This window comes from Silene latifolia, chromosome 5, assembly GCF_048544455.1.
Source record: "Silene latifolia isolate original U9 population chromosome 5, ASM4854445v1, whole genome shotgun sequence".
NCBI classification, from domain to species: Eukaryota; Viridiplantae; Streptophyta; class Magnoliopsida; order Caryophyllales; family Caryophyllaceae; genus Silene; species Silene latifolia.
Window position 1 is genome coordinate 36,515,141 of NC_133530.1, and position 12,413 is coordinate 36,527,553.

The 12,413-nt window shown below is 40.8% G+C and overlaps 1 non-coding gene across 1 annotated transcript; it reads right to left on the bottom strand.

Moving 5' to 3' along the window:
- Window positions 1-11,372: 11,372 nt before the first annotated feature.
- LOC141658268 (small nucleolar RNA R71) lies at window positions 11,373-11,478 on the bottom strand. The gene has a single exon (XR_012549162.1). It is a non-coding gene; the product is annotated as a small nucleolar RNA R71 (small nucleolar RNA).
- Between the last annotated feature and the right edge of the window lie 935 nt (window positions 11,479-12,413).

The following is a 12,413-nucleotide window of genomic DNA, read 5'->3' on the forward strand; positions in this document are numbered from 1 at the left end:
TGTGCACATCCCCCTTGTGACGGGAACCACAAGGGGCTGAACAAGGGCGTGAAGCCATTTCCGCAAATGACTCCACTCAGCCGAAGGCGCACCTCGCGAACCACATACAATTACAACCACACAATCAGAAATACCATGCACCACACATGACAACTAATCAACAGTACTGAGTAGGAAAACCTACCTTTAGCAATCAGCAGCCAACATTGCATACATCCATATGAAGGCAAGGCAACCTCCATCAACACCTATCACAACCAGTAGGAAAACCCCTATTACTAACAACCATAACCACAACGAAACCTAGGAATTATGATGATGACTTACCTATGCTTGGTATTCCGGCAACAAGACCGCGACCCGACTCAAGCCTCCATCCCCATGGTGTCTCCAAGTGTGAAGGATCTCAAAAAGGTTGAAAGATGGTGAGGGAGAAAGTGTGTCGTCAATTAGGTTTTGGGAGAAATGAAAATGAAAACTGATTTGGGTTTACGACTCACGATTTATATCTTAACGCTGAACCCGCCATACTCGATCGAGTGGCCTCTACTCGATCGAGTCACAAGACTACTCGATCGAGTGGCCTATGCTAGATCGAGTCTCCAATCCCCAAGATCACTAAGTTCTAAGTCCGTTTGTATACAAGGTTCCAAGAGGTCAAACATGTGGCTAAGGTCAGTCAACAAACAGTCAACGGATCCCTAATAGGGCGGGTAATACTGTCTTCCCTCCTTAAAAAGGAACTTCGTCCCCGAAGTTCAACTCATCACCTCCCACAAACCGAAAGTATATCCTAAGCCAAGATGACTAACAACAACCCAACCCGACAAGAACCACTATAACCATACCCAAAACATACCACCCAACCTCTCATGTCGACTAATCATCATCATCCTCTCTCGCGAATATAACTATCCAAAACAGAACTCCATCACGAGACACCATTCAAGTGTTAACAATTGAAAAGGTACATAGATATAAACTATTAATTCCATTTTACTAAGCAAATAGAACACAATTAAATTACTCAACAAATGATTAAATCATTTAAACAACATTCAAATTACTTAAAAGAAACAATTAAATTATATAAAAGACGACGTTTTTGACATTTTCATGCGCGACATTACTCTTCCCCTCTTAAAAGGAACTTTGTCCCGAAAGTTCGCCTCTAAGATGGTTTAATCACAGTAGAACGAAGACCACCACCTATCACTTGATATTACAAGGCTGACATGCATTCATGTGAACATATAAGATGAAAATCAACAACACAAAATGAATCTTGTCATTCCCAACAAATACTACTCGGCTTACATATAAATTGAAAAGTAGCTCGCTTATATGATACCATGATATCATTGCGGCCAGCTCAGTGCCAACATAACCCATAGAACGACAATCAAACAAAAATTAGCTACCACATAGAACTACAATCATTGCATACTTCCTGGATACAACCCATACCCAAGTATAGAGCATAAAGGTAATCATCAATGATCATGATAACGACAAATGGCTCAACAAAAATACCCCATGGTCCCATGTCAAACGAGAAAAAAATGGTATTCGTGTACATACAAGGGCACTCGATCGAGTACAGTGCAAAGTACTCGATCGAGTTAGACGTACTCGATCGAGTATGTTGATACGTGCATTTTATATAGTCCTTTTAGGTCTTTTTATGCACGTATTTCTATGCTATTATCGTAGTTTTATGCTACGAAATGCCCCGAATATGCTACTTTGGTTTGTTTTGTTTTATTTGCAGGAATGAACCAGAAAATGGTTAAATCGAGCCTTTTACCGTCCGTTTAGCATGCATTTGGAGAAAGAGTGAATTTGGAGTGGGAATGTAGCTATTTTGAGATGCGCAAAGAAGAAAGATAGCTAGGCGAGCAAAGAAAGAACTTCAAATTGCTAGTACCTAATTTGAAGAGCCATACCTCGAGTTCTGAAACTGATATTCATGTGATTTCAATTGGAGATGAAAGTTTGTCCTCTTAGCTTTCCAACGCCACCGGAATAGCCTTGTTTTCCCAAGTAACGAAGAAATGGCAGCCGTTTGAAGTTCAGTGCGCGAAGCAGGAAATTGTGCGCTGGAAAGTACTCGATCGAGTACAATTATGTTCGATCGAGTCCTTTTTCTACTCGATCGAGTAGTTGCATTTTAGGATTTACTCGATCGAGTAGATTTTCTATTCGATCGAGTGGTTTAAGCTTTATTTTACTCGATCGAGTAGTTTAAAAGTACTCGATCGAGTGGTTTCTATTGGGCTCGGGCCTTTTTAGCTTTAATCCGTCATTAGGTTAAATAAAATCCTATTTTTTCTTATAAATAGGAAGGGGAGACGTCATTTAGGACTCTCTTCTCTCTTCTCTCTCCCACTCTCCGTATCACTGGATACAGTATCTTTCTTCTGTAAACATTCTTTTCATTTGCTCTTTTCCCGGATTCTTTTCACTGTAACTTTCTTCCTTTCCCTTTTCTCTTTAATTTAATTAATGCTTATTGTTTTTCTTCCCTTTATTCTTTTTTATTTATTTATTTATGTCTAGCTAATTTCTCTGCTAGGATTAGGGTAGTCAATGGACTATTGTTAATTGCTGATTAGGTTTATAGATTTGTCGTTGTTGTTTTAGTCTATGTTGTTGATCACTGCTATAATTGTATTCTGCTAGTTGAGTCAACACAATTAGCCTATTTAACTTTGGTAAACCTTGACCTGGACCGAAAGGTTGGAAGGGGTGAGACCCGCAGTGAACAATAGGATGCTTTAGTGAGGGCGAAAGTTAAGCTAATAGCATTTTAGGGCGAATTGAGACCGAAAGGAGATATTCATTTCCCCTTAGACCGACACATCAACTAATCTGTGACCTTAGCTGCAATTGATTACGTTCATTGATGACCCGAAATCCTAGTTTTCTGTCTCTCTTTTTAATTTCTCCTATTCCTTTTTAATCTTATTAGTTTAGTTAAAATATTTCAAAACCCCTAATAGTGACATCAGACAGACCGAGTAGACAAGTGAATAGTGACCGCCTCCCTGTGGAGATCGACCCTACTTATCGCTAGCTTCTGTTAGTTATATTTAGGTATTTATTTTTGGTACCTGACGACGGTATCAAATTTTGGCGCCGTTGCCGGGGAGGCAACTATATATTTACTTGTTTTATTTTGTCTGTTTTTAGCCTCAAGGGATTTTTTCCCTTGAGGCCGGTCTCATCTTTTTCTCTAGTGCTGTTTTGATAGGTCCTTCAGGTCCTACCTAGACAATTCTAGGTCAAAGATCGTCAAAGAGAAAGCTTGAGTACCTTTGACCTTCCACCTATGTCCCATTCTATGGCGCAGCAGGTGGTTTTGTGTGAGAGATGTGGTGCTGCTGGGCATGATGCAGCTGTTTGCTTAGCGGGAAACGACCGTGTCAAAATTTGGCACGACGAGGTCTATGCGTTCAAGCAGCGTGAACAAGCTAGCCACTCTGCTGTAGTTGTGCCACCACATCTACCCTATCAACGAGGCTACCAACAGCCTCCATTTGTCTGGCCACTACAACAACAAGCTCCTCCTCCTGATAAGCAGAAAGAAGAGATTGCGGGGCTAAAATCTTTGATGAAGGCGTTTGCACTCCAAGTGCAAGAAGGTGATAGACACACTTGTGTGCGATTTGATAAGCTCGAGTCTCAAATAGCTCAGTTAGCTGTTTCTGATGACTGGGATGACTCGGATTACGAAGTTCTATCAGATAATGATGCCTTACACGAGGATTTCAAAGATCAGACAAAGAAGAATCACTCGATCGAGTGAAATATATTGGTCGATCGAGTGAATTACCTGAAAAATTGTTCGATCGAACACTTTATGCTACTCGATCGAACTGCTGCCTAGAGGAACTACTCGATCGAGCTGTTTCATGCACTCGATCGAGTGAAAATCAAGAGGAGAGTCTTCGATCGAGTAACATTTCTACTCGATTGACTGAATTGGCCAGTGTGAGCAATAAAACGTCATGTGGGTTTGTTCTGGATGACGATTTTGATGAAGACAATGGATACGGTGAATCTACCCTATTCAAAGCCGAGTTGGATGCGCTTGAGGCTGCGATTTACGGGACGGTTTTCACAGAGGAGGCAGCTGAGTCAGTGATTGCTCCTAACACGGATGAGGTAATATGTTCTTTTGTCAATGATTCCGACATTGAGAGCAACCAACCCGAGGTAGTAAACGATAATTCTATTATTGTTTGTTTAAATAGTACATCGCCTCATTTGACTCATGTTTTGTATTTTAATACTATACCCCCTCCTAGTTGGACGAGTAGTTTAATAATTTTTCACCGTACTTATCGTCACAAATTTGTTAATCTAAAACAATGCCCTAAATCATTATTAATTGCTCCTGAGCTCCTTTATTTTGTGGAAAAATTTAGGAGCTGTCATAGGAAATTTGTTAGACTTAAACGGTCGTACATTTTTATTTCCTATTTCTTTATTCCACTGTGGTGCTACTTACATTTTTGTGTAGCACATGCGCAAATTGTTTGATCGGTTCTTTGCGCGCTTTGAGCTGTTTTGACCAGGCTAATTAAATAGAGGCTCGAAGAAAAGAAGGTCGAGCTGGGACCTGACTGAAACTAGCGCTACCCGGGAGGCAACCCGAAGATTTTATTTTTAGTTCTTTTTCAAACATTTCAGTTTTTATTTTGTTTAATAATCGGTTCTCTCGATCGAGTTTTATTGCTTTGATTCGCTTCCTATGACGCCACTATGAAGCTGTTTGTGACCTCCTATGTTGCTGGCTGGTTTGGGGAGGTCCCTACTTCGCGTAATCTTGTGAGCTTTCCGCATTTCCACTCTCTCCTTTTAGTTTGCATTTCCTTTCCCTGTTTTAAGTACAATGAGGGCATTGTACGGTTTGGTTTGGGGAGGTTATGCAACAATATCTGTGTCTGCATTCAGCTTTTATTGCATTCCTGTTATCACGTTTAATTTTCATATTTCATATGCATTGTTCTTTATTTAAAAAAAAAAAAACGAAAAAAAAAATTCACGTTTATTTTTGCATATAGGTTGAGTCGGAACGGTAGATTTCCGTGATGAAATTGCACGTTAACTTGTCATTTTTTACTTGAGCCTTGCACTTTATTGATAGTTATTAGCTAAGTCTTGCGCATATCTACGAGTTTTTGTTCAAATTTAGTTGACTGTTTAGACTTGACCTGATAAATTGGCAACCTACTCTATAAATTCTAAGTTTTAGAGCCTTATAACTGGTGACATTCATGACCGATTTACATAGGAATTGAGAGTAGTACTCCTTGCATAACATGTCTATTACTTTTGCACATTTATGAAATTCGATTTCTTGTCAATTGCATACATTCGGGTTTGTGGTCGGTGTCACATGCAGGGAGGTGCTTGCAAATTTCCTTTTTCTTATATTTTTCGCCCATTTAGCTCCACTTAAACCAAAACTTGCCTTTTTGACCCACTAGCTACATCCCAAACTGAGCCTGCCTAGTCAAGCTAGTTTAGCATGTCTTTTGTGGTATATTTTTCCGTCTGCAGTTTGGCCCGTGTGTATATGATTGGAGTTGGTGGAAATTGAAGAAAGGAAGAAAAAAAAAAAGAAATTGAAAAAGGAAAAAAATGAGAAAAACGTGAATGAAAAAAAAAAAAGAAAAAAAATTGAAAAAAGTTGAAGTTCACGTGAAACAGAAAGAAGAAAAGAAAGAAAAAAGAAAAAATTGAATTGAGTTGTATGAATAAAAGAGACCGACCGTGTTTATCTCTATCTTGTGACGGTCTTACTCCTCTGTTTTATCTACATCATTTTGAGGAGATTGTGTATTGGGTAGTGTGTTTTGTGCCAAAGAAGGGCACTTGTGTTTATTTCTTAGACAGTTGAGATTCAGACGGTCTTATATGGTCCTGTTTAGGAACTAGCTTGACGCTTTTACCTCCACATTTCCATAACTTGTTTTGCCTTTTCTCACTTGAACCGCACTTTCCCATATCATTTGTAAGCCCTCAGCTGTGACGGACATTGTTGGTTGGAATGTATGTGTAGTACTTGAATCGTCTATCATTTTTGTTGCATGCATGTTATGTAGGTCGCAGTCTAGGTGAGTGACTGTTTTCTCTTTCTCTCTTATACATATACTTTCACCTTTTGCTTCATGAGAGAATTGTGACCACGTGAGAGTCCGATTTTGTTGGCCTTGCAGGGTCGATAGGTCAGCTTTATTTATGGACATCTTATAATTCGTTTGCGTATTGGCCATTGTAGCTGTAACTGTTGATTTTAGTTTGCATTAAACTGGTTTAAGTAGACAAGTTATAGCTAGATCTGAGTTATCTTTTCCGTTCCATTAGTTTGCATTTAGTTTACTCGAGGACGAGTAAAGGTTTGGTTTGGGGAGATTTGATACGTGCATTTTATATAGTCCTTTTAAGCCTTTTTATGCACGTATTTCTATGCTATTATCGTAGTTTTATGCTACGAAATGCCCCGAATATGCTACTTTGGTTTGTTTTGTCTTGTTTGCAGGAATGAACCAGAAAATGGTGAAATCGAGCCTTTTACCGTCCGTTTAGCATGCATTTGGAGGAAGAGTGAATTTGGAGCGGGAATGTAGCTATTTTGAGATGCGCAAAGAAGAAAGATAGCTAGGCGAGCAAAAGTAGAACTTCAAATTGCTAGTACCTACTTTGAAGAGCCATATATCGAGTTATGAAACTGATATTCCGGTGATTCCAATTGGAGATGAAAGTTTGTCCTCTTAGCTTTCCAACGCCACCGGAATCGCCCTGTTTTCCCAAGTAACGAAGAAATGACAGCCGTTTGAAGTTCAGTGCGCGAAGCAGGAAATTGTGCGCTAGAAAGTACTCGATCGAGTACAATTATGTTCGATCGAGTCCTTTTTCTACTCGATCGAGTAGTTGCATTTTAGGATTTACTCGATCGAGTAGATTTTCTATTCGATCGAGTGGTTTAAGCTTTATTTTACTCGATCGAGTAGTTTAAAAGTACTCGATCGAGTGGTTTCTATTGGGCTCGGGCCTTTTTAGCTTTAATCCGTCATTAGGTTAAATAAAATCCTATTTTTTCTTATAAATAGGAAGGGGAGACGTCATTTAGGACTCTCTTCTCTCTCCCACTCTCCCTATCACTGGATACAGTATCTTTCTTCTGTAAACATTCTTTTCATTTGCTCTTTTCCCGGATTCTTTTCACTGTAACTTTCTTCCTTTCCCTTTTCTCTTTAATTTAATTAATGCTTATTGTTTTTCTTCCCTTTATTCTTTTTCTTTCTTTATTTATGTCTAGCTAATTTCTCTGCTAGGATTAGGGTAGTCAATGGACTGTTGTTAATTGCTGATTAGGTTTATAGATTTGTCGTTGTTGTTTTAGTCTATGTTGTTGATCACTGCTATAATTGTATCCCGCTAGTTGAGTCGACACAATTAGCCTATTTAACTTTGGTAAACCTTGACCTGGACCGAAAGGTTGGAAGAGGTGAGACCCGCAGTGAACAATATGATGCTTTAGTGAGGGCGAAAGTTAAGCTAATAGCATTTTAGGGCGAATTGAGACCGAAAGGAGATATTCATTGCCCCTTAGACCGACACATCAACTAATCTGTGACCTTAGCTGCAATTGATTACGTTCATTGATGACCCGAAATCCTAGTTTTCTGTCTCTCTTTTTAATTTCTTCTATTCCTTTTTAATCTTATTAGTTTAGTTAAAATATTTCAAAACCCCCAATAGTGACATCAGACAGACCGAGTAGACAAGTGAATAGTGACCGCCTCCCTGTGGAGATCGACCCTACTTATCGCTAGCTTCTGTTAGTTATATTTAGGTATTTATTTTTGGTACAGAAACGACCGTATCATATGTGCAGATCAAAATGCTCGTTAAAATGCAACATACATGGTACTCGATCGAGTACGTACTCGGTCGAGTATCTCCAGGTCAGAATACTCCGGAATGCCATATTAAGCAAAGAATTATGCAAGTTTTCGGGGTTTTATTCCCAACATCATTGTACCTACACACAAGGTCTGAAATTCAGCCACGAGTATGGCCTTATGCCCGATTACATTAACAAATAAAAAAATCCAAATACCGCAATAAAAGATAAAATCCGACACAAGTCTACTAACATAAGCATGAAAATAAAGAACGGTCACTCAAGGTCACCGCCACGATCCTCCTCCATCTCGTCATCACCTCCAGCTTCTGAAGTGCCAGCTCCTGATGTGCCTCCTCCAACCCCTTCTCCGGCAGCAGCTCCTATCCCTGAGTCTCCTTCGCTCCTCCACGGTGCAAGGCATCCATAAGGATAGCTCGTTGGGGCTCCCTATGTAGCCTGATCCACCCCGTAGGAGTGAAACACACCGCTATCATCCCCTACCCTGCGCCACCATACTGGGTGAGCCAAGTTGTTCCCCACACCCTGAAGATAAGCCATCTCATGTAGGATCCGGAGCACCAAAGCATTCGACACCCTCTCCGTGAGCTCACTCACCTACATCTGGGGGCTAAAAGAAGTCGTGTAACCGGGTACTGGTACTGAGGTGGTCCCTGCTGAACAAACCGTGACTCTCCAACAACTCCCTAGCTCTCCGGGGTCCTCTACCCTCCCTAGGCACCTGATCCTCCCTCTTAGCACGGTCTCCCCTAAACGGCTCTGACATATCCTCAAGAAGGTCATCGATGATCAAGTAGGCCTGGTCAGGAAGGTTAACTTCCTCACTATCGGGGGAAGCCTTCGCCAAAGGCTCGGTCACAGGAAGATGGTCCGTGTCAGGAACTCTCATCCAGCTCTTACCCCCACCCTTCAAGCTAGACCTCCACCCTCCTACACTCGCAACCACTTCTCATGTATGAATTAGTCCTTATCCAAGGTCAGGACAACCTGACACATAGGTTTGAGAGCAGGCGAAGCCTCAAAGTTTGTCAACCTCTCAACTAAACGGGTGGCGATAGCGCCGCAACTGATATGGCAAGTCGAAGACCTAGCCATCAAAGCTAAGCTAGCACACACTATCGCAAGGGCACTATAAGCAAAGCGCTTCTCTCGGGTGAGGTTAAGATAAGAGATCAACAACATAACCTCGTGTGAGTTCAGCTTACTCACATCCTTCCTCCCGTACAACAAACAAGTCAAGGATCGGAGGAAAATCTTCAAGGTCATTGATACGTGCATTTTGTATAGTCTTTTTAGCCTATTTTAGCGCGTATTTCCATGTACTTTTGTACTATTTATATCGCATTATGCCCCGAATTGGCTACTTTGGTTCGTTTTGTCCGTTTTGTAGAAATGAACGTGAAAGTAGTGGAATCGTACCATTTTCGTCCTACTTTGCATGCATTTTGAGGAGACGGGCTTTTTCTGAGTGATATCTTGCATTGGGATGCGTGAAGGAACGGTCTACGAAGTAGCCGGCTATGAGTTGAAGCTGTTTCAGAGGAAGAACACTCGATCAAGCCCTTTTATTGGTCGATTGAGTGGTTTTTGTGGCTGAGTTGGTCGATCGAGTGGTTTTTTTTACTCGATCGACAGTGCTGGAATTGGGTGTTACTCGATCGAGCTCTATTTCTACTCGACCGAGTAGATTTCTTGGAGAAGTACTCGATCGAGCTGTTTCAAACTGCTCGATCGAGTGATTTAGTCTTTAATGGGCTTTAATTAGTCCGTGAACTTATAATTAGCTGGTGGACTTAGCTTGTTTCTATTTAAACGCACAATAATTAGGCCATTAGGATCTTTCATCTAATCATCTATTATTCATTTTAGGAACTACGTTTACTGCTTGTTACTTTCTTCTCTCAAAACTCTCTACTGTAACTTTTGCTTTCGGATTATTTCTCACTCGGATTTAGTTGTTCTTTACGCCGGATTCATGCGATTGTAATCTATTTCTCTTCTTTATTCTTAATCTTTCATTTATTTACTTTAATTACTTGTTTTGTTCTCTTTAATTTCTGCCCTAATTCATTTATGCACATTTATTATTGTTTTATCATGTTTAATATTTAGTTATTTCATTGTTATTAGTCTTGACAATATTAATAGCATAAGTAGCTAAATCATTTCATGTTGGGATTAGGGGATCTACGGTAGAAATGTGACGATGTAGTAAATAGGTTAGATGAATTATTTGTGAGACTCTGTCCCCATAGCAATATAACTGTATTTACCGATTTAGTTGAGTGCACGCTTCTGAGTCACCCTTTAATCTGGTTAAATTTAATCCTGGATCGGAAGATTGGACTAAATAGACCTGCTATGAACAATAGACTACTCTGACGAGGACGGAAGTTAAGTTAGTGGAAATCTAGGATAGAAAGTGGACGGGAAGGACCTTTCCATATCTGTCTCACAGTAATTTATCTAAGTTATTTGCAGTTGAGTCACTGGACTACCGTAGTGAACCGAAATCCTGACATGTCCCTTCTTTATTGATTGTTTATCTCTATTTTCTGCCTTCACTGCTCTTTCCTTGCTTCTCTTTCTTTTACACCTTTTAGTTTAGAAAATCAATTATAAACCCCCCATTTTGTGACCAAATAGACGGACTCTTTACAGATATCTTGCCTCCCTGAGGAGATCGACCTGACTTCCCTAGCTATATAGTTAGTTTAGTTAGTTATTTTTGATAGGTATACGACTGCCCTGTCAGGCAATTGCCCTATCTGTTTCGTTTATTTTATCCGTCTCAGAGAATTCCTATTCCTTGAGATAGTTCTTATTTATTTTCTTTCAGTGTTGTGTATGCCCAGGTCAAACAGGTTGGAGTTAGTTTCAGCTGATTCTGAGCCAGAGAGACTGTTCAGGCATAGACTCCGTCTGCAAAGAGAGTCACGAAAGGAAGACTTGAGTACTTTCGAACCCGAACTTCAGCATTTCCTATTTACAGAAGATCAATCTTTAGTAGAAAATAATCTCAGTTCTGTAAACCAACCAGTAAGGATGCCGAATATTGCAAGTCATTCGGAGCCTAAAGCATCATCTATCATCTATTCCTAAGGGTTTCAATCTCCAGACTGAGGATGGGAATACTTTTGACATTTGTCCGTCCTATATCAATCTGGTGGAGAGAAATCTCTTTAGAGGTGTGGCAGGTGAAGACCCGAGGAAGCATATGGAGGTCTTTACGGACTAATGTTCTACTATCCCCGCCACAAATTAAAGGGGGTAACTCAAGACAAGATTAAGGAGGTGCTGTTTCCTTTTTCTTTGATTGACTCAGCCAAGGAGTGGCTGACTGACTTGGACCGTACAGCCGCGGGGATCACAGACTGGGAGACCCTTGCTCTTGCTTTTTATAAGAGATATTTCCCTCCGCAACGCACTAATCAGCTGAGGGCCAAGATCACTAGTTTCAAGCAGGCACCTGATGAGACTTTCTATGAAGCTTGGTGCCGGTTCAAGAGGTTGGTGAGGTCTCTTCCTCACCATGGTTTTGATCCGTGGTTTCTGTCCAATCAGTTCTACAATGGGTTGTACGATGATCACAGAGCTATACTTGATGCCTCATCCAACTGAAGATTTCAAAAGAATACTGATGATGATAAGGGATGTGCGATTATTGAGGAGATGGCGACCCATTGTGCTGAGTATGGGAACCTGAGGGATGGTATTCGAACAGTTCACGCAGTTGATAAGGCAGTCGTGGCTCAGCTGGAAGCCATGAATGCTCGTTTTGATAAATTGGAGCTGCATTCTGTTGGGGAGCCTCAGACGGTCCATTTGCTTACTAGAGGGGAGACCGTCATATGTCGGAGATGCGGGAGCAATGACGGTCATACTGCTATTGACTGTCTTACAGAGAAGGAACATGTCCTTGCTTTTCAACAATACAGGTAAGGAGGGGGTTCCTATTATAATAACCAAGGGGCAGTCCATCTCAATTTGAGGTGGACAAGTCAAAATGTGCTCAATCCCACTCCTCCATCGCAGCAGCAGCAGCTATATGTCCCTCCTCATAAGGCTCAACAAGGCTTTCAAAAGCCTCCTTCCTTTCCTACACCAAATCATGGTGCATCATCCTTAGGTGGGGTGAGCGAGTTATCTGAGTTGAAGACGATGTTGCAATCTTTGACAAAGCAATGGCAACTAAGTGACCAATAGAAAGATGCATCCAACAAATCACTTGAAACTCAAGTTGCCTAGTTAGCCGCGAACCAATCCACGAGGAAGCAGGGTCATTTGCCATCACAAGCTGATAAGAATCCACACGAGACAGTGAATTTAATAAATCTGAGAAGCGATCGTTCATATGAGGGACCAGAATTGTTGAAATCAGACCCGAGGATGGTAATTACTGCTGATGAACAGTGTACTGTTGATGAAAAAGAGCTGACGACAAAGAAGATACTCGATTGACTGATTTCAGGTG